This window comes from Pelophylax lessonae (assembly GCF_965119305.1).
Source record: "Pelophylax lessonae genome assembly, chromosome: 7".
NCBI lineage: Eukaryota > Metazoa > Chordata > Amphibia > Anura > Ranidae > Pelophylax > Pelophylax lessonae.
Genome location: NC_138774.1, coordinates 161,355,574 through 161,376,582, shown reverse-complemented (window position 1 = coordinate 161,376,582; position 21,009 = coordinate 161,355,574).

The following is a 21,009-nucleotide window of genomic DNA, read 5'->3' as shown; positions in this document are numbered from 1 at the left end:
ACATCCAGTGTACTAGAGGAAACACATGTCACAGAAATAATGGCATGAGAGTCCCCTTAAGGATGAGCATTCCTGGATGGATGCTGTGGTTTGCCGAGAAACACAGTCATGTGACAAAACGTGTCAGAGGATATATATATATGTATACAGTATATATATATATATATATATATATATATATATATATATATATATATATATATGTGTGTGTGTATATATATATATATATATATATATATATATATATATATATATATATATATATATATATATATATATATATATACAGTATATATATATATATATATATATATATATATATAATATTAATATATATATATACACAAGATGAGGGACATGGGTAACAGGGAATACCAGAGATGTAAGGAATGAAGAATTCAGGGCTAGGTACAGGAACAAGAGGAGCAGCTATAAGAGATCAGGGTGCAGGGTACAGGGTGCAGGCCTAGAGCAAGATCAGGAGTAGGAGCAGGTCCAATAGTAACAGCATCAGACTAGGGAGCAAGCAAATAAAAACACTGACAGAAGGAGTAATTGGCAGCGGTGAACCTGCAGTATATACCTGCCCAGCAGCCAGCATCAAGTCTCACATACTTGAGATAGCTGTTGTATGTTAAAAAAATTATAGATCTTCCCCAGAACCTGTCCACTTAAACAAAGTCTTCATAAGATTGTACTATGCAAACATAAAACCAGAGAAAGAGAAAACATTAAAAAAAGAATTAAAAAACAAAACATTTAAAAACATTCAAAAGCAATCTCTTAGATTGTAAGCTCTAACAAGCAGGTCCCTGTGATTCCTACTGTTTTGAAGTGTATCATAGTTGTTCTGTCTACCCTCAGGTTGTAAAGCACTGCGTAAACTGTCGGCACTATATAAAACCTATATAATAACATTATTAATAATAAAAAGAGTGTCCTCAATCTAAACAATGAAATGTTCTTAGCCTGTTCTGGTCAATTGTTCTTAAAGAGATTGTAAAGGAAGAAGGTTTTTTTTTTATCTTAATGCATTCTATTCATTAAGAAAAAAAAAAAAACCTTCTGTGTGTAACGCTCCTGCGTTTTATGTATGATGTGGATTTTCAGCTGCAGAAATATTCCACTTCAGTAGTCATGTAGAGAAACGCTGAGACACCAATCCCAACTCTCAATGACTCATCATGTGTGGATGATCTCAATTCAGCAAGTAAATACACACACTCAATAAGATGTTTCCTAGAGTGACTTATGTATATAGTAACACAGTGATGATAGGCTGAAGAGACAGGTTGGGTAGAGATGGTAGATGACAGACACTTGAAAGGAAATGTTCTTGAAAGTAAGATAGTAGCAGATGGGATGCAGATAGGTTTAGCAACCATGTATGGTAGCAGATGACAGAGTAGCAGGTGGACATACAAGAGAGATCAACCCAGTGCAAGAACAGGTGGTAGTAGGCTCAAGAGCTAGCAATCTTAGATAATGCAGATGTAGTAATAGTCCTTAGTATGCAGAGCTAGATAGTGTAAGCTTTAGTATGAAAGTTATAGAGGTTTCCCCTGTGGGGTACTTATCACTAATAGCAATGTAGCAGAGGAGAGGTTCGGCAAGAGCGGATGATCCGGTAGCGGGATACAGGGATCAGCGCAGCGTGGTTCCGACAGCGAGGTATGCTTGCAAGCATGAGAGCTTCAAGACAGGTTAGCATCAAGGCACAAAGCAGTTTGAACGAACACATGTGAGTGAGAGCCGGCGATCTAAATAGCCATCCAGTCCGGCGCTCAGTGATGACAGCATCAGTCTTAAAGGTGTATGCGCACCTTACCAAAAGAGAATGGTGGGGCACATACACTTATGAAAGAGTAATTAGGGTACCCAAAGGTACCAGAACATTACAGTACCCCCCCCCCTTAAGGCCGGCTCCTGAAGGCCTCTGGAGCTGGTTTGTCTGGGTACTTCGCATGAAAATTGCGGATTAATCTAGAGGCATGTATGTCAGAGGTGTTTAGCCAGGTGTCGTCTTGGGGCCCATAGTTCTTCCATCGAACCAAGTACTGAAGTCTTCCTCTGTGGATACGAGAATCCAGAATCTCTTTTATCTCATATTCTTCTCCACCTTCTGCCGTTTGTTTGGACGAAGGTAGTCTGCGAATAGCAATGAAATGTGCCATTTTTGTCAGATGGTCCACTGACACTAAGATGGTATTAAATCCTTTGGAAGGAGGCAATTCCACTATAAAGTCCAAGGACACAACTTCCCATGGAGTTTGGGGTATTGGTAGACTGCATAGTAGACCGGATGGTCTCGTAGTGTCAATTTTGGACCTGGCACAGACATTGCATGAAGAGACGAATTTTTGTATAGATGTTTTCATGTCAGGCCACCAGAATTTCCTGGTAATCAGATTAAGAGTCTTTGTCATACCCATATGTCCTGCCATAGGCACATCATGCGATAATTCCAAGATCTTGGTGCGTATGGTAGGTGATATGTAAAGTTTGTCGTTGTAGTAGAGGAAGCCTTCTGCATCAGTATTTAGTTGTGGTGGGGGTGAATCCAAACTTATACTATGCAAAACCTCTTCCTTCAAGGAACGGACAACTCCAATAATGCGTTTGTGAGGTATTTTAGGAACGGAAGGGATTTCAAAGTAGTTTTCTTCAGTTAGTCGTGATAGTGCATCCGCCTTTTTGTTCTTATCTGCAGGTGTGTAGGTCACTAGGAAGTTAAACCTTAGAAAGAATAGTGACCATCGTACCTGTCGGTGCGAGAGAGTTTTGTTAGTCTGAAGATATTGGAGATTTTTATGGTCCGTGTATATAAGTATTGGTAATTGGGTGCCTTCGAGTAGATGTCGCCAATTCTCCAGAGCCAATTTTATAGCAAGCAGTTCCTTTTCACCCACGGGGTAATTTATCTCTGGACTGCTTAGGGATTTAGAAAAAAAGGCCACTGGATGAAGTGGTGAAGTGTGAGTTGGTCGTTGGGAGAGTATTGCTCCTACTGCCATGTTTGACGCATCTACTTCCAGAATGTATTGGAGGGATGGGTCTGGATGGCGTAGTATGGGAGCAGAAGTAAACCTTGTCTTTAACAGGTGAAAAGCTTTATTTGCTTCATCTGACCATTTGAATGGTTTTTTAATGCTAGTGAGCTGTGTGAGGGGTCTCACAATGGCAGAGAAGTTTCTAATGAACTTCCTGTAGAAATTCGAAAATCCAAGGAATCGCTGTAGCTCCTTGCGTGTGGTTGGTGTAGGCCAATCCTGAATGCAGGATATCTTACTCATGTCCATCTCGATTCCTGTTTTGGATATGATGTAGCCTAGAAACAGTACCTCTTCTTTATGAAACAAGCATTTTTTCAGTTTCACATAAAGGTTGTGTGCAAGCAATCTCGATAATACTAGTCTTACATGTCTTATGTGTTCAGACAGGGATCGTGAATATATAAGTATATCGTCCAGATATACCACAACACAGACATCTAGTAAGTCTCTGAAAATATCGTTTATAAATCGTTGAAAAACTGCAGGGGCGTTGCATAGCCCGAATGGCATTACAAGATATTCGAACAATCCGTATCTGGTTCTGAATGCAGTCTTCCACTCGTGTCCATCACGGATTCGAATGAGATTGTATGCTCCTTTCAGGTCCAATTTTGAAAAATAGGTAGCTCCATGCACCTGCTCAATGAGCTCAGGGATAAGCGGTAGAGGATAGCGATCTTTTATTGTAATAGCATTCAATTGCCTATAGTCGATGATAGGCCTGAGACTTGAGTCTTTATTGCGGACAAAAAAGAGTCCTGCTGCTGTGGAAGAAGTGGAAGGTCTAATAAAACCTTTTTCCAAATTCTCATCCAAATAGTCTTTGAGACGGGAAAGTTCATCCTGTGAAAGAGGATAAACATGACCGAACGGCAATTTGATATTTGGGAGTAGATCAATGCTACAATCATAGTCTCGATGGGGAGGTAGTGCTTGAGCATTTTTCTCAAGAAAAACCTCAGAGAGATCCTGATAACATAGTGGTGCAATCTCATCTGTCACCACAGACAGGATCTTCCCGAAATACGGGAGGTTACACGTACCCTCGCAATAGCAAGAGAGGAAGGTCAGGGTCCGTTCCTTCCAATCTATGGTTGGTTGATGTGTGTGCAACCAGGGAAGTCCCAAAACAATGGGAAAGTGGGGTGAAGGTATTAGATCGAAGGTAGTGGTCTCCATATGAGACCCGTTACTAGTGACTAGGAGTGCCTGTGTCTGATCAGTGATCGGACCAGAGGATAAAGGAACACCGTTAATAAGACTCACTGAGACAGGTTTAAGTTTAGAAATAATAGGAATTTTATTTAAAGCAGCAAAACGTATGTCAATATAATTTCCACAAGATCCTGTGTCAATCATGGCCTTAGAAGTAATCCTGTTCTGGTCCCACTGTAATGTTAAGCAAACAGAAAGGTAAGGGTTAGTGATTGAAGTTGTCAATCCCCCTAGGAGGACATGTGAACACTCACCCTTCTTTTTGTAGACTAGGGGACAGACGTTTATCTTGTGATCCGGGGATGCACAGTACAAGCAGAGATTACCAGATCGTCTTCTGGCTCTTTCCATAGTTGATAGAGGTGGGCGTATGGTTCCTACCTCCATAAGAACGGGGTCAACGGCCGAAATCCGAGAAGAACTGGATAATGGCATTCCCATTTTCTCAGCCTTTCTTTCTCGTAGTCTTCTATCTATGGTGATACTGAGTTGTATCAATGCATCCAGGGTTTTTGGCAGATCCGCTCGGGCGAGCTCGTCTTTAACGGCCTCTGATAGGCCAAGCCTAAATTGGGATTTCAGAGATGCATCATTCCATTCTGAATCAAGGGTCCATCTCTTGAATTCTGCGACAAAGTCTTCTACAGGTCTCCCACCTTGTTTCAAGGATCTTAATTGAAGATCGGCAGTACTCTGCCTATTGGGATCATCATATAGGCTAGTGAGTTCTGCTAGGAACAAGGCATAGGAGTTGAGAAGCTGGTCGCTTTTCTCAAAAAGAGAGTCTGCCCAGGCCCGAGGATCGCCTGTTAGGTAAGAAATAATAGTACAAACCTTAATGTGATCAGTAAGGTAGGTACGGGGTTTTAGCAAGAAAAGTAACTCACATGCGTTTTTAAATTCGCGAAATTTTTTGCGATCGCCTGTAAATATCAAAGGAGGATTTATTTTGGGTTCAGGGGACTGAGCAGTGGTAAGTTGTGTCAGTCTAATTACCTGCTGCGACAGAGCCTGATTGTCTTCTTTTAATTCAGCAAGTGCGTGTATTAACGCAGGTACTTGCTGTTTTAATTGTGTCATCTGAGTGGTTATTTCTGCTGAATCCATTTGTGGTTCGTTCAATCTGTAACGCTCCTGCGTTTTATGTATGATGTGGATTTTCAGCTGCAGAAATATTCCACTTCAGTAGTCATGTAGAGAAACGCTGAGACACCAATCCCAACTCTCAATGACTCATCATGTGTGGATGATCTCAATTCAGCAAGTAAATACACACACTCAATAAGATGTTTCCTAGAGTGACTTATGTATATAGTAACACAGTGATGATAGGCTGAAGAGACAGGTTGGGTAGAGATGGTAGATGACAGACACTTGAAAGGAAATGTTCTTGAAAGTAAGATAGTAGCAGATGGGATGCAGATAGGTTTAGCAATCATGTATGGTAGCAGATGACAGAGTAGCAGGTGGACATACAAGAGAGATCGACCCAGTGCAAGAACAGGTGGTAGTAGGCTCAAGAGCTAGCAATCTTAGATAATGCAGATGTAGTAATAGTCCTTAGTATGCAGAGCTAGATAGTGTAAGCTTTAGTATGAAAGTTATAGAGATTTCCCCTGTGGGGTACTTATTACTAATAGCAATGTAGCAGAGGAGAGGTTCGGCAAGAGCGGATGATCCGGTAGCGGGATACAGGGATCAGCGCAGCGTGGTTCCGACAGCGAGGTATGCTTGCAAGCATGAGAGCTTCAAGACAGGTTAGCATCAAGGTACAAAGCAGTTTGAACGAACACATGTGAGTGAGAGCCTGCGATCTAAATAGCCATCCAGTCCGTGGATCAGTCAGTGATGACAGCATCAGTCTTAAAGGTGTATGCGCACCTTACCAAAAGAGAATGGTGGGGCGCATACACTTATGAAAGAGTAATTAGGGTACCCAAAGGTACCAGAACATTACACTGTGTGCAGCAGCCCCCCTCAGTTGCTCTGATACTCACCTGAGCTCATCTCTATCCAGGGATGTTGCAGAAGTGTCTATGCTGCCCTGGACTCCCCTCCTCATTGGCTGAGACAGCAGTACAGTCTGATTGGCCCCTACTGCTGTCAATCAAAGTCAGTCAGCCAATCAGAAGAGAGAGGGGCAGAGCCAGTTCTGAATGGACATAGCAAGCTTCTTGCTGTGGGGAAACTCAACAGGAGGGAGTAGCCAGGAGCAGTGAAGAGGGACCCGAGAAGAGGAGGATCCGGGCTGCTCTGTGCAAAACCAGGTAAGTATAACAAGTTTATTATTAAAAAAAAGAACGAGGCGGAAGCTCCCAAGGTGGACGCTTGAGTCCGGAGCTCCGCGCCATTCCGGCACACTCTCCCGCCCCGAGGGATTAAACGGCCCCGCACCGCATCGCGATCAGCTGCCGGTCACGCTACATCACAGCGGCACCCGGTATATGTTCGCAAACCGGGTCCGCAGGGACCTCCGGAGCCAATTTCAAGAATCCCTGCTGGAGACTGCTCCTCCTAAGATGGCGGATCCGGCGCCTCAGAGCGAGGAGATGGAAGAGGGAGGACAGGCACAATCACTGGCGGCACAACAGATTGGGGGTCTCCTGGAGGCGACCCCGAGGACAGTGAGTACCCATTTACTGCTGACCCCCTCACCTGCATCCACGGAATCCCTTCTGAGCAGAACTCTGGGGGCCTTCTCCCCTGACTACACCTCCCCCCACATCACCACAGGAGTACACACTATGATGGGTGCAGGCAGACCTGATCCACTGTCATATGATGACTTACTCAGTAAAATGTCACTCTTATTGGATAGGGGCTTAAACCAAATTGCTGACAGAATCACAGCTGACATGAGAATGGATTTCCAAAATCTGGGACACAGAATGGAAGCTATAGAGGGCAAACTAGATGTGACAGTGGCTAAAACGAATCAGCACACAGGGCTCATACAGTCTCTGCAGGAACAATTGGACTCTGCACTACTTAAAGTTGAGGATCTGGAGAACAGGTCCCGCAGATACAACTTTCGGCTGCGGGGCCTGCCTGACTCTGTCACGGACATTCCGTCCGCCATCCAGGGGTTTTGTTAAGGACCTCATCCCGGACATCCCCACACATAAATTGGAGCTGGACAGGGCCCATAGAGCACTGGGGCCTCCCAGGAGAGATGGCAATCCTAAAGATATTGTGGTCAAGCCTCACTTCTTCTCAGTAAAAGAAGAAATAATTAGCAGAGCTAGAAGTGCTACGCAACTTACCTGTCAAGGTCATCCAGTTCAAATATTTACCGACCTGGCACCGTCCACGATCCAACGCAGGAGATCTCTAAAACCGCTTTTGTCCATTCTATCTCAGAAAGAACTAAAATACTGGTGGGCATTCCCATTTGCGCTCAAGTTCACATACAAGAACAAGACCTACTCCTTCTCAAGCTTTCCAGAAGGTGAAAATCTGCTTCACCACCTTCATTTGCTCCCTCAAGCACCGGACCCAAACCCCCCCACTTCGAGCTCTGGATCCTCCAAACGCCCTAATCCGTCTAGTCCTATTGCTCCCCTGTGGCACAAGTCGACCTTCAAACGTTCCAAGGATAGCAAGCCTCCTTGATCGTCTACGACTGACTTTCCTTCCTTTTTCACGTCTGGAGCTTTTTGTTCCTATAAGTGACTTCCTCCTCATACACTGAGACTGACAAGTTGTTGTGTTCTTGTTGTCTGCCGACTGACTGCTCTACATTTAACTCCTGAAAAATATATATATAAATTTTTTTTTTTTTTTTGGTATATTTCCCCAGGATAGGATTGTCTCCAACATACCCGATCGCTGCATACGTCTTTCACTTGTGGTTAATCACCTAGTATGGAATGTACGGGGGCCCGATGGCCCGGGACACATGCTCTTCAATATTTCACTGAGAAACTGGTGGCGTTATACCATCTGATTAATATGGCCGTTTTTTCATTGAATGTTATTTTTCTTTCTTGACATATATTATGGGCGGGAGCCCTGCCGGGGTGGCCGGATGGCGCCTCCACTGATCACGAGGGAAAATTTCGATTCTCTCTCGTGATCTTCTCCAGCCTCCCCATTTTGGGGGGCAGGAACTTTGTACCATAATTTGTTGGGTTGCTGCAGACCTCGACCCGACAACTGACATCCTTTTTGGATGTAGGTCTGCTCTTGTTTCTTCTTTTCTATATTCTCTTCACCACTTCTCTTACTATCCCCTCACAGCTGGTCTCCAGGATCGAGAGCCCCAGAACGTTTTCTGCACGCAAGTCCTTCAGCACAGCCCATTCTCCTTGCAGGATTTCTCGCCTTGGGTCCGGGTAAGTGACATGGTGTTCCAGATGCATCCACATTCTCTGCCCCATGGCTAGTTCTAAAGGTTCGGCACCATACCTCAGGATAGTGACTCATAATGTGCAGGGTCTAAACTCTCCCATGAAGCGAAGGAAAGCACTTCAGGACTTTCACCATAGGAGGGTGGAGGTCTTAATGCTCCAAGAAACTCACTTTCCGAAATCTTACAAACCTCAGTTCTTACACGCTAAATTCCCCACGTTCTATTTAGCCAATGCGAACGACAAAAAACGAGGTGTGGCCATTTTGTTTGCCAAATCCTGTCAATTTTCTCTCCATTCTGAGATGGGAGATCCCGGGGGTAGATTCATCTTGGTTAAGGGCACTATCGATGAGCAATTATATTCCTTTGTCTCCTACTATGCGCCTAACCAAAATCAAACCACTTTCTTCCGTAAAATGTTTACAAAGCTACTGCCGCACTTAGAAGGTCATATTGTGTTTGGCGGGGACTCCAACACTGCTTTTGATTATGGCTTGGACAAGTCTAAACCACCAGGCTCCCGAGGGATTAAACCACCAAAACATAGCTCACAAGTTGCCAAACTGATAAACCAAATGGGATTAGTGGATAGCTGGAGGGAAATGCACCCAACTGCTAAGGATTATACCCATTTTTCTCACCCACACCAGACTTTTGCCCGCATCGATCATTTGTTAGTTTCCCAGGCATTGCTCCCGTCCCTGACCTCAGCAGATATCAAGGATGTGGTCTGGTCAGACCAAACTTTGGTGACCATTAGGCTGACTCGCTCCCACGCTCCTAGGGGACCTTTCCAGTGGAGACTAAATGAATCAATACTTAGTGAACCGTGTAGGGTAACCGAGCTCGAACGCGCAATCTCGGAATACTTTACCCTGAACAATGTGGATGAGATTTCTCCCGCAACTCTGTGGGCGGCCCATAAAACAACAATCAGGGGGAAGCTTCTCCAAATTGCGTCCACCATTAAACGAGATAGGCGATCTTATATAGACCGGCTTGAAAAGGAATTCACCAATCTTAGTTCTTGCCACAAACAGAACCCAACCGCAGTGTCTGCAAGGGCTCTGGATGCGGCCAGGGCTGAACTTAACCTGGCTCTGACCAACTCGGCTGAAAAGCACCTCCGCTGGCAAAGCGCCAGGTTCTATAACCTCAGGGACAAGTTGGGCTCTATGCTGGCTCTTAACCTTAGACCTAGACCAAGACTCCAGACTCTTCCTAAAATATCTGTAAGGGGGGGTTGTAGGACCCAAAATCCACAACGTATCATGGAGGAGTTTTCAACTTACTTTGAACGGCTTTACAAGTCTGAATCTTCCGGGAAAGCTCTCAATATGCATAACTTTTTACGGGACTTGCTCATACCTAGCGTTTCCACAACTCATAGGGATATCCTGGAAGCTAACTTCACTGTAGCGGAAATTAAAATGGTAATTAAGGACCTTAAAGTTGGCTCTTGCCCTGGCCCGGATGGCTTCTCTAATATTTACTATAAAACCTTCTCTGAGATGCTTTCCCCCTATCTAGCGAGGTTTTTTAATACTCTCAAAGGTGGGACTCCCATAGATAAGCAAAGCAACCTAGCCTTTATCTCCGTCATTCCAAAACCGGACAAGGACCCAGGTGAGGTGGGTAATTACAGACCTAACTCATTAATCAATAATGATTTAAAAATCCTCACTAAAATTCTGGCCAATAGATTAGTGTCTTTCATCAACCATTATATTCATAAGGACCAAGTAGGCTTCATCCCGGGGAGGCAGGGCCCGGACCAGGTGCGACGCGCTATTGACATAATCTCCATATTGCAAACTGGGTGGGATGGTAGAGGTCCACAGGAAGGTATTCTTCTTTCTATAGATCTGCAAAAGGCCTTCGATTCGGTCGAATGGGCGTATTTATTCACGATCCTGGAACGCTGGGGCTTTGGGGATAACTTCATGGGAATAATTAGGTCTCTATACTCCTACCCGACAGCACAAATCAGATACCAGGGCTTTTATTCAAGGGCATTCCCGATTTCAAAAGGAACAAGGCAGGGTTGTCCCCTATCCCCCCTTATATTCGCCATAGTGATAGAAACGCTGGCCCTTGCACTCCGCACCAACCCGGATATAAAAGGGGTGTTGTGCGGACCACAGGAACATAAATGTGCATTATTTGCGGATGATGTACTCATGTTTGTAGCTTCCCCTTCCACCTCCCTGCCAAACATTTGCAAGGTGCTGGAAGACTTTGCGAAATTCTCTGGCCTTAAAGTTAACCTGGCAAAATCATCAGTTCTGAATATCTCCGTTAATGCTGTGGAGGCTCAACGTTTAAAATCTTCATTTGCTTTTACCTGGAAAGACAAGCAAATTAAATACTTGGGGGTTAACCTGACGGCCAAATTGGAAGATCTCCATAAAGCGAATTACACAAGTATCTACCAAGTCTTGGGTAAAGAAATGCAGGGTTGGTTACTTCATCATTTATCATGGTTGGGTAGAATCAATGCTATAAAGATGAATCTGCTCCCCAGACTCCTTTACCTGTTCAGAGCATTTGCCGATCCCCCTTCTCAAAGCTCTTTCCAAAAACACTGTCATAAAATTTATCTGGGGCGGCAAGGGATACAGATTGTCTCGCAAGACTCTGTACTTTCCAAGGAAACAAGGAGGGCTAGGAGTCCCCAATTTCTGGCTCTATTATCAAGCCGCCAGGTTGTCTCAACTATCCATAATATACTCCCGCTACGAAAAGCCGGATTGGGTTCAAATAGAAAAACAGGCAGTACCCTCTTACACACTGGATTTCCTTCTCTGGTGCCCCCCTAAAAACAGACCTCCCATTCTATCCCCGGTCCTGTCGTCCTCCTTCGCTTTATGGGACAAACTACGATGTCTGCCATCCCTCACCTCTAGCATGTGTCCATTATCTCATCTATTCCACAATCCGGCCTTTCACCCAGGAATGGACATCAAGGCGTTCCAGTGGTGGCTAGACAAGGGCCTCTATCGTATCGGACACTTTTTTACGCAAAGCGGACCCTTCTGTCTTGCACATTGTACTGACAAGCTTAAAATGCCAAAATCTGAAACATACCGTTTCTATCAAATCTCCCATTTCCTCTCATCAATCTCAGCAAAAGAGACTCCCCCCCTATCCTTTATGGAATACGAGGTATGGTGTTGCAACTCCAGGGAGCAGAGAGGGGGCATCTCTCTGATATACCTGTCACTTGCTTCCATAGGGGACAAATTGCCTTATATGAAGGCCTGGGAATTGGAGTTGGCGGAATCTTGGGATGTGGAGGAATGGGGCAGGGCATGCTTCCGATCTTTTCAAGGGATAGGCAGCGTATCTTTAATGGAAGCTAGCTTAAAAGTCATAACCCGCTGGTACTTGGTGCCAACGAGGTTGCACAGAATGTATCCTTCCTCCTCACCCCTGTGTTTCAGGGGATGTCAGCTCTCAGGGTCCATGATCCATGTATGGTGGGAATGTCCACGTATAAGAGGCACCTGGGATCGGATCTTTCATATGATCTACAAGGTCACTAACCACAGAATTCCTAAATCGGCCCAAATAGCCCTACTAAATACACTAATTCCTGGGGTGCCGAAACACACCCAAAAGCTGATTCTATACATTTTACTCGGTACTAGGCTCTCTATTGCAGGAGCTTGGAAGAAATCTACTGTCTCTATCCGGAAGATTCGCAATAAGATCACATGGGTTATGGCCCAGGAGAGATTGGTGAGTGTGCTCACGGACACTGTGTCGAAATTTGAAAGAATCTGGGAACCTTGGGCCACATATGTGGGAATCACATTGGTTCCCGGCGTGCACCCGAACTAAATGATAACCATCTGCGGCCCTGGAGACCGGCTGTTCTTTAGCGTTTCTGCTGCTTTTCTTTTCCCCCTCTTCTCCTTTTCTCCATTTCCCCCTGGCCTCTTTCTTTCTTCTCCTATTTTAGGCCAGTGGGCCTTTTTGCCTGACTTCATTGAGATAACTTTCACTTTTCACAATGAACCACACGACGAGGGGTTCTGTTTTTGTTGCTAGTAGAATTCCTTTTGGTATATGCTAAATACAGTTTATGGGGAAGATGGGTTTGAAGTTCCTCTCTCCCCGGGTTATCTAGTCGATATTATGTTGTGGCTGGTCCTGACCTCTCTGCCACCTAGATACTGTTATTACCTCCCCTCCCAATAGGGCTATGGGGATCAGGACCAGGAAGTTATATGCCAATGAGGCTCTTTATACTGGGTTATGGACTTCACTACAGTACTCATGTTTAGTAAGGGATATGGAAACAATCTCCCTCTTACCCTAAAGTAAGCTTTAGTTCTGCAAATGGGATGCATACGCTTCACAGCTGATTTGTACCATTCTCCCACTGTTGTAGCATCCTTCATGCTAATGTATTAAACTCCTGAGGCAGTATCTTCTTTTCTCAATAACCATTCATTGTAAGTAGATTACCATTCCCCCCGGGATGCAGTTTTTGCTCCCACTGGGGTGTCCCGGGAGGGATGGGGGAATGTCGGATACCTGGCCTGTCATTAATACCATGAAATGCCTGAGACATGGATCTGCCTTACTAGTTCACTAAGTCTATTGACGCCTCTCCTTGTCATTTACTCTAAGTGGAATGTTGAAATTAATGTTGCACTGCTGTTATTGTTTGTAACCTTTTCTTTTCCTTTGTTGAAAAATTCAATAAAAACCATTGAAACAAAAAAAAGAACGAGACTTTGGAATCACTTTAAGGCTATTTTCTCTTTAGAATGAATGTTGGATAATGTTACACCTGCCCTGTGAAATGCTAATAGAAACTGACTTTCTACTTATTAAAAACATTATGGACACTGTTCTTGACTTCCCTGTACAGTGAATGCTAAAATTTTGCACAGCAATTTTTTTGTAATAAATAGACCCTCATAAGGGTAAGGATGAGGAAATATTAGTAACAGTGTTGTTTACTTGTGTTTACATCAAGTCTTTTTTCTGGCCTTATGGTTGATGATTCTGTGTTGATAATCTTCAGACTGGTTTACAGTATTTCTTCTAAAATCCTCCTTCAATGACAACTCATGCCAACTGATAAGAAGAGATTGCTCACTGTACATATATGCAGAAATTACATTTTTCATAGGTGCTTTATATTCTTGAATAAATATGACAAATTTAGTAAACCTCTGACAATTCTTGTAAAATGAATTAATATTATGAATATGTAATGGTCAGTCGTTACGAAAAAAAAAAACAATTTTTTTGTTTTAAATTATTTTCAGGTACATTACTTTGCTTGTGTAAATTTTAGGCAATATGTTAATTTACTGTAACACAGAAACAAATAATACTGTATATTAAAGTAGTTTAAAGTACCCATAGTCTGGAATGTTTTTTTTATTATAATGTATGGAGTAAGTCAATATTTTTTTGCATATCCAATGTGCTTTAGGTGTAACCGATAAACATTTATGCATGTTCAGAAAACAAAAGTATTCAGAAGTTGTTGCTTCATGATTTGCAAATGAAAGAAAATGTGCTCTTGTAATGTATTTTACTATGCATTCACCGTGAATATCGCTGTCCTTGACGGTGAAACTTAAAAAAGCAGAGAAATAGATTTGACACCACTTGGACTTAGAACTTGGACATGCTGCATTAAACTGTTCAAAATTAATTTAATCTGTACATGGAGAATAATAGCCTTTCAGTTCAAGGCTTCTGGTTGCAGTAATTTGCACTCGAAAAGTACTTCCAAAGGAAAAGAATAAATGAAGGGCGACCCTAAAAACCTTTCAGAGCAATTGTATTCACTAAATAAAAGCTGTTTGATCACCCCTAAATGATGGCCTGCAAAAACGACACATTCTGTATTATTTTGTATCTAAAGTATTTTTTCTTACACTGGTTTCAGTTATTGCCTTAAAAGCATATAACTGATACTTTAGCATAATTGAAAAAAAAAAAAAGAAAAAAAATATTTGAGTGTTAAAGACAAGTTATTTAGTCACTTTTGTCACTTAGGAATGAGCCTGCTCTGGTACACGGCTCACCCTTTAGAGATATGGCTGGACACACATCTTGACCACTTAAGGACAGCATCCCACGCAGATATACTGCAGTAGGGTGGCCCTCCTGAGCAAAATCACATACCTGTACGTGATTTCGTGCAGTGGGTCTGGGGCGTGCCAATTGTTCACAGGAGAGGCAGACCGCCATTCTGTCAGAGAGGAAGATGGATATCTTGTGTTTCTGCTAAGCAGAAAGATGGATCTTTGTCTTCCTCCAGTTAAGCCATCCCCCCACACAGTTTTAAAGCATTCCCCTCAGTTCGCCCCTGATGCTAACCCCTTCTCTTCCAGTGTCATTAGTACAGTGAGAGTGCATTTTTTTAGCACTGATCTCTGTATTAGTGTCAAATTTGTCCACCACAATGTTGCAGTCCAGCTAAAAATCATTGATGGCTGGCATTAATATTAATATTAAAAAATAAATAAATAAAAATGTCATAAAAATATCCCAACCTTTGTAAACGCGATAACTTTTGCACAAACCAATCAATATATACTTATTGGGATTTTTTTTACTAAAAATATGTAGCAGAATACATATTGGCCTAAATTGATGAATAAATGTGATTTTTAATTTTTTTTATTGAATATGTTTTATAGCATAAAGTGAAAAGTATTGGGTTTTTTTTCAAAATTGTTGCCTTTTTTTGTTTATAGCGCAAAAAAGAAAAAACGCTGAGGTGATCAAATACCACCAAAAGAAAGCTCTATTTTTTAAGAAAAAAGGACATAAATTGTATTTGGGTACAGTGTTGCACGTCAGCACAAATTTTCAGTTAAAATAATGCAATATTGTATTGCAAAAAAATGGCCTGGTCATTGGGGGGGGGGGGGGTTAAACCTTCCAGGGCTTAAGTGGTTCATCTAAGCATGTGTACGTTTACATGCATGTTGCATAGAAGCCAATACTGTACATGTGCTTGTGCATGCTGAATCTTAAACGGTGGTCTGTTTAAAGCCTCTCAGTGTTCAGCTACCTTGCTGAGTTGTCTTCTACTGTTCCTTTTCCTGACCTGTGATGTGAGGATGCATTGTGATTTACTCTATTTCTATTCCTGACCTGATTTTGGATTTTCCTTGTAAATGTTGCCTGAACCCCTGTTCTCCTGTTACTGACAATATTCTGTTAACCTGATCTGCTTCTGTCTGCAATTTTGTGCTGGGCTGCTAAAAAGTTACTTACCATGGTTATCCACAAGACCTCATCACCACCTGCTGAAACTGAACCTCATTTACTGCTCACTGACCCTGGCTTGGATAACAATTCTTTCTGCTGGCTACTGTTCCTACATGCCCACCAGTGACCTCCTGCTGATGTCTGCAGGCCCAGTGGACATATATACATGCCTGTACCAACCCTGCAGTTCACTCCAACTGCCAGCACTAATGTCTCTCCATTCTCTTTGTGTCTGATGTAAACACAGGATCACTCTCCCCTGTGGATACCCTCTGCCAGCAAATCTCAAAGGACTTCAGTAAGGTTGCTTTAAACTTAAAGGCCACATTCAACCTAATGTTCTCTGTTTGCTTCATCTGCCTGCCACTCCACCTACTGCCCTGTCTGCTTCATCTAAACCTGCTCTGTTTCATCTCTACATAATGGTTCCACGACCTGAACAGAGCTGGCACACCTGAATGATTCACTGACAATCACGCAAAGTTCAAGGCTTTCAAAAATTCTTGCCAGTTGAATTTTGCACTCTTAACCTTCAGATTAATAATTTTGCACGCCCAATTTTTCAGTTTTTTATTTGTTAACAAAGTTTGAAATATCCAATACATTTTGTTCCACTTCATGATTGTGTCCCACTTGTTGTTGATTCTTCACAAAAAATTACAGTTTTATATCTTTATGTTTGAAGCCTGAAATTTGGCAAAAGGTCGCAAAGTTCAAGGGGGCCAAATACTTTCGCAAGGCACTGTATATGAAGTTGATGCTTCTGAAACTGATATTCGGGAAATCCTGTTCTCTAACATTAAAATTCCTGGTCCACCCTATGACTTTAACAATTATAATGTGGGGATCAAGAATTACTTGTTACTAAATCTGCTTTAAAGGGGAAAAAATAGAATACTTTAAGTCTGCAAACTGTTTCAAACCATGACAGGCAAGAGGGACCCTGTTCCCTTCCTGTTTTAAACTCCATATAATATATCACCCTGGGTCCCAGAACAACAAGCCAGACACCTTGGGAATGGGATCTATGTATAAAAAGTTCACTGAATAAATGTGACACACATCCCCTCAACTCCAATGAAACATGTCGCATTCTGTGTAAAATAATCTTGTTGGCTCGTAAAGGCCATCTAGCAGTTAAAATTAATTTTTTTCCTGATTGAGGCATTTCAAAGAAAACACTGCATTATTGCCACTTGATGGCACCTACAATCATACAAGATAATATATAACACAGAATACAACAGGAGCTGAGTGAATTTGTGCATATCCATTCAGTGAACATTTTATACATAGACCCTTTGTCTTGTATGTTCACAGAACCCCCACACAAAAAACAAGAAAATAACACGAGTTATCCCCAAAATCCACATCAGTCACTGATGCCACATGCCATCAACACAGGATGTATCTTGCAAGGGGGGACTACCCTGGTAAAGCGCCTTGTCCCTATGTTCACAGGGACAAGAGCCTTTCCCCCACAACCACCCTGATCCGGATGAAGAAGTCTGCAGGGGTGGATGCAGTGCTTATCAAAATCTAGAAGGGGTACATTGTTAACAAAAAGCAAACAGTAAAAAATTAGGTACTATGTACCCCTTACTCATTCACATAGGGGGTCCAGATTCCAATAAGCCCCCAGCCGCAGACCTTAACATCAGCTGCATGCTCAGATAAGGGTCTGGTATGGGTTTTGGGGGGACCTCGTGCCTTTTTTTTGTTTTTTTGCATGCATTTGTCTCCCTTTTATATTGAAATTAGGGGGGACCCTACAACATTTTTTTTTTGCATGGGTCCCTTTGATTTCCAAACTAGGGCCTCATCAAGGCTAATGATTTCCATGTATTTTAAGGGAAAACCCCACACCTATTTTTTAAAATTTTTGTGTGGGGGGTTTTAACCTCTATACCAGACTTTCATTCAGAATAAAGGTCTAAAGGTATAGATTAAGGGATTCCGGAGACTCTTTGTTTAGAAAAAAAAAGCAAGTGGCAGTAACATATCATTTGCCAAAGAATGTAATACATTAATGTTATTTTCTTTGTAAACATCAGTTTTGTTGTAGTAGGTTGTATACATTGTACAAATGTGCCACGTAATGGTCAAGTTATGGGTATCCAAACTATGCTCTAAGTTAAGGGCATATTAACCTTAAAAAACAAGTCTTTTATGGACTTTTTTGGGGTAGGATTTGTTACCCAGTGTTTACTGAACCGGTCCAAAGCTCATATCTAGCTTTGGACCAACTGTCTATGCTGGTACACTTTGGCATTGGAACCCGTTGGAATTTTTATCAAATAAATTGTACGCATGCATACCTAAAATAATGGTTTCTGATTGAGGGGTTTACTGCAAGATTCTGCAAGAAAAATTTTCATTATGTTTTTCATTTGCTTACCTCCTACAAACAAATGGGCAAACAGCACAGACCAACCAAACATTGGAGCAATATTTATGCTGCTTCTCCTCATGCTCCAGAGATAATAGGGCAATACTCCTCCCAGTGACCACATTTTCACATGGTTTTTCAGTATACCCAGCTTTCAGTTTCCATTATGCCAGTTATGGATATCATTCCATACCCTTTCCTGATGATGCTAAAGGATCATCTGCGCAAGTTAGAGCATTTTACTGCAAGATGCTATAACAATGCCCAGGCTAACAGCAAAAAAACAAAGACACAAAGAGATGGGGTAACTTGAAATGTAAGAAAATATGTGGCTATCCACAATCAATTTGAATTTGGCTTGCCCCTCCAAAAATAGAAAAATAGGGCCTATGTTTATTGGCCCCTTCCCTGATAAAATAAAAATAAGCTCAGTGGTGTATGAATTTGACTTATACAATTCACACTGTAGTCCATGTATCATTGCTAAAGCCTGTAGTTTCTAATACATTTTCCTGTTGACAGAACCACCTGCTTCTGTACTGATTAGTAAGTGAAGACCATCCTCATTAAGAGAAAATAGTTGAGTATTTTCAAATGAAAGAGGTTTTGTCCAGAGGAAAATTCCTTGAACCTTTAAGTAATGTACTACATGCTCCAAGAGTGTTAAAAGCTTTTGTTCATAAGCATCCTGAAAATAATTTGTAGCTTACCAGCTCTCAAAATTGGTGAGTGATTTTGTTTGTTTTGGAGCTCAGTTTTGCCAAATTGGGGAGAGGGAAATGTTAGAAGCACGGGCACAATTAGTTGGACCCAACAATCTATTGCTAACACTTTTTAAGCATTTACAGGTACAGTTTTTTTTTTTTTTAATAATAGCTGCCGATGGAAAGACCCCCTGTTAGTATTAAATGGTTTGTCTTAATCCACTAATTGACACTTTTTCTGAGCAGCTTGACTGAAAAATAACAGAATTATTGTAAGGGGGGATGGGTGCGCTGATAGTGCGTTGAAGCTGCTCCCGGTATTCAGTGCTTTTGAATATAGATAAATGTATATGTGGTGTGGGGTGCGCTAAACAACAAATAAATAATGAATATATAACATATATCTATGTGTGAACCAAATCAACAAAAGTAAATATATATAACATATATCAATCTGTGAAGCCAATTAATAATGCAAATCCATTGGTGCATAAACATAAAAGTTCATAAGTGTCCATAAATATTTTGCAGGTGAGTAGAATTGTATTCTATCCGAATAATACGTGTATCCACCACTGAGTGAAATTCATCCTTACCAAACGGAAATAAATAAGGTGCAACTATATTTTCTTGTGCTGAAAAAATATCCAATCTCCTTGTGAACAAACACCACGTGTAAATCACCAAGAATTAGCCTCTTACCAGATGGTAATAGGTATGCACTTGTTCAGTGAAACCACCGCCTTGCTTCCTCTTTAAAATCCTGAAGTGGGATGTAGAACCGCTCTACCTTTCTTTCTCCACTAGATGGCAACGAGTACCAGCAAGAAACACAGCCTCATCCTTCTTTACAAGCTCACAAAACCACCGTGTATTAAAGGAAAAAAGAGGGCTAATAGTGTATTACCCTTGAGATTTATTCAAAAAACAGTTGATAATGCACTTACAATTAGATGTCTTGTATTCAGCATAAACATAGGCATACAAATTCCTGCAAAGGCTTGCGGCCGGCTGCAGCACGGACCGCAAGTTGTGTGTGACGTGTGCGCCTCCTAATCTGACCGGTTTCTTCCCATAGGACTTCTACTGAGACAGGAGTACTGGCGCATCGTCACTTCCGCTTTATTTATACAGGTGGAAGCAGATTGTCTAACTTCCGGTGTCTGCAGAGCAGGTATTATAAAACATCGATCCATAGCACATCCTGGTGACACAGAAGTAAACAGAATTATTAGCAGGATCACAAGATAAAAATAAAGGGAAAAACCTAAAAAGGAAGACAATGCAGCAACTATACCAAAAATAGCTAAGCTACAATACAATTTTTTTTTTTTTTTTAACCAATGCATGTTTTTTTTTGGTTTTTTTTTAATCATTTTTAGGAGGAAGCAATGTAAAACAAGTTAGCCTATTAGCCCAAGCACCTGTGTATGTCTGGTACACGGATCACCATTAGAGATGTATAGAACTGTTCGCCGGCGAACAGTTCCCGGCGAACTTAGCATGTTCGCGTTCGCCGCTGCCGGCGAACATATGCGATGTTCGGTCCGCCCCCCATAAGACATCATTGAGGCAAACTTTGACCCTGAACTTTACAGTCAGCAGACACATTTCCAGCCAATCAGCGTACCTCCCTCCCACACCCTCCCACCTCCTATAAATAAGCAAGGGCAGCATCCATCTTAGATCATTCTGAAGCAGTGTGTGTAGTGAGAATAGGGAGAGAGCTGCTGCTGCTGCTGCTGCTGTTAAGCTAGGGACAGTTAGTCAGTGTTCCTGGTCTTGCAGTGTTCTTGGTCCACTACTGCTGTAATATCAGCACCCCAAAAAGCCCTTCTAAGGGCTGGTATTTGTGTTTTTTTTTTTTTTATATATATATATATATATATATACCTAGCGTCCCCAAAAGCCCTTTTAAGGGCTGGTAATTGAGTTGTTTCTTCATATATATATATATCTATATCTATCTAGTGTCCCCAAAAGCCCTTTTAAGGGCTGGTAATTGAGGATTTTTTTATTTATATATATATACATATATATATATAT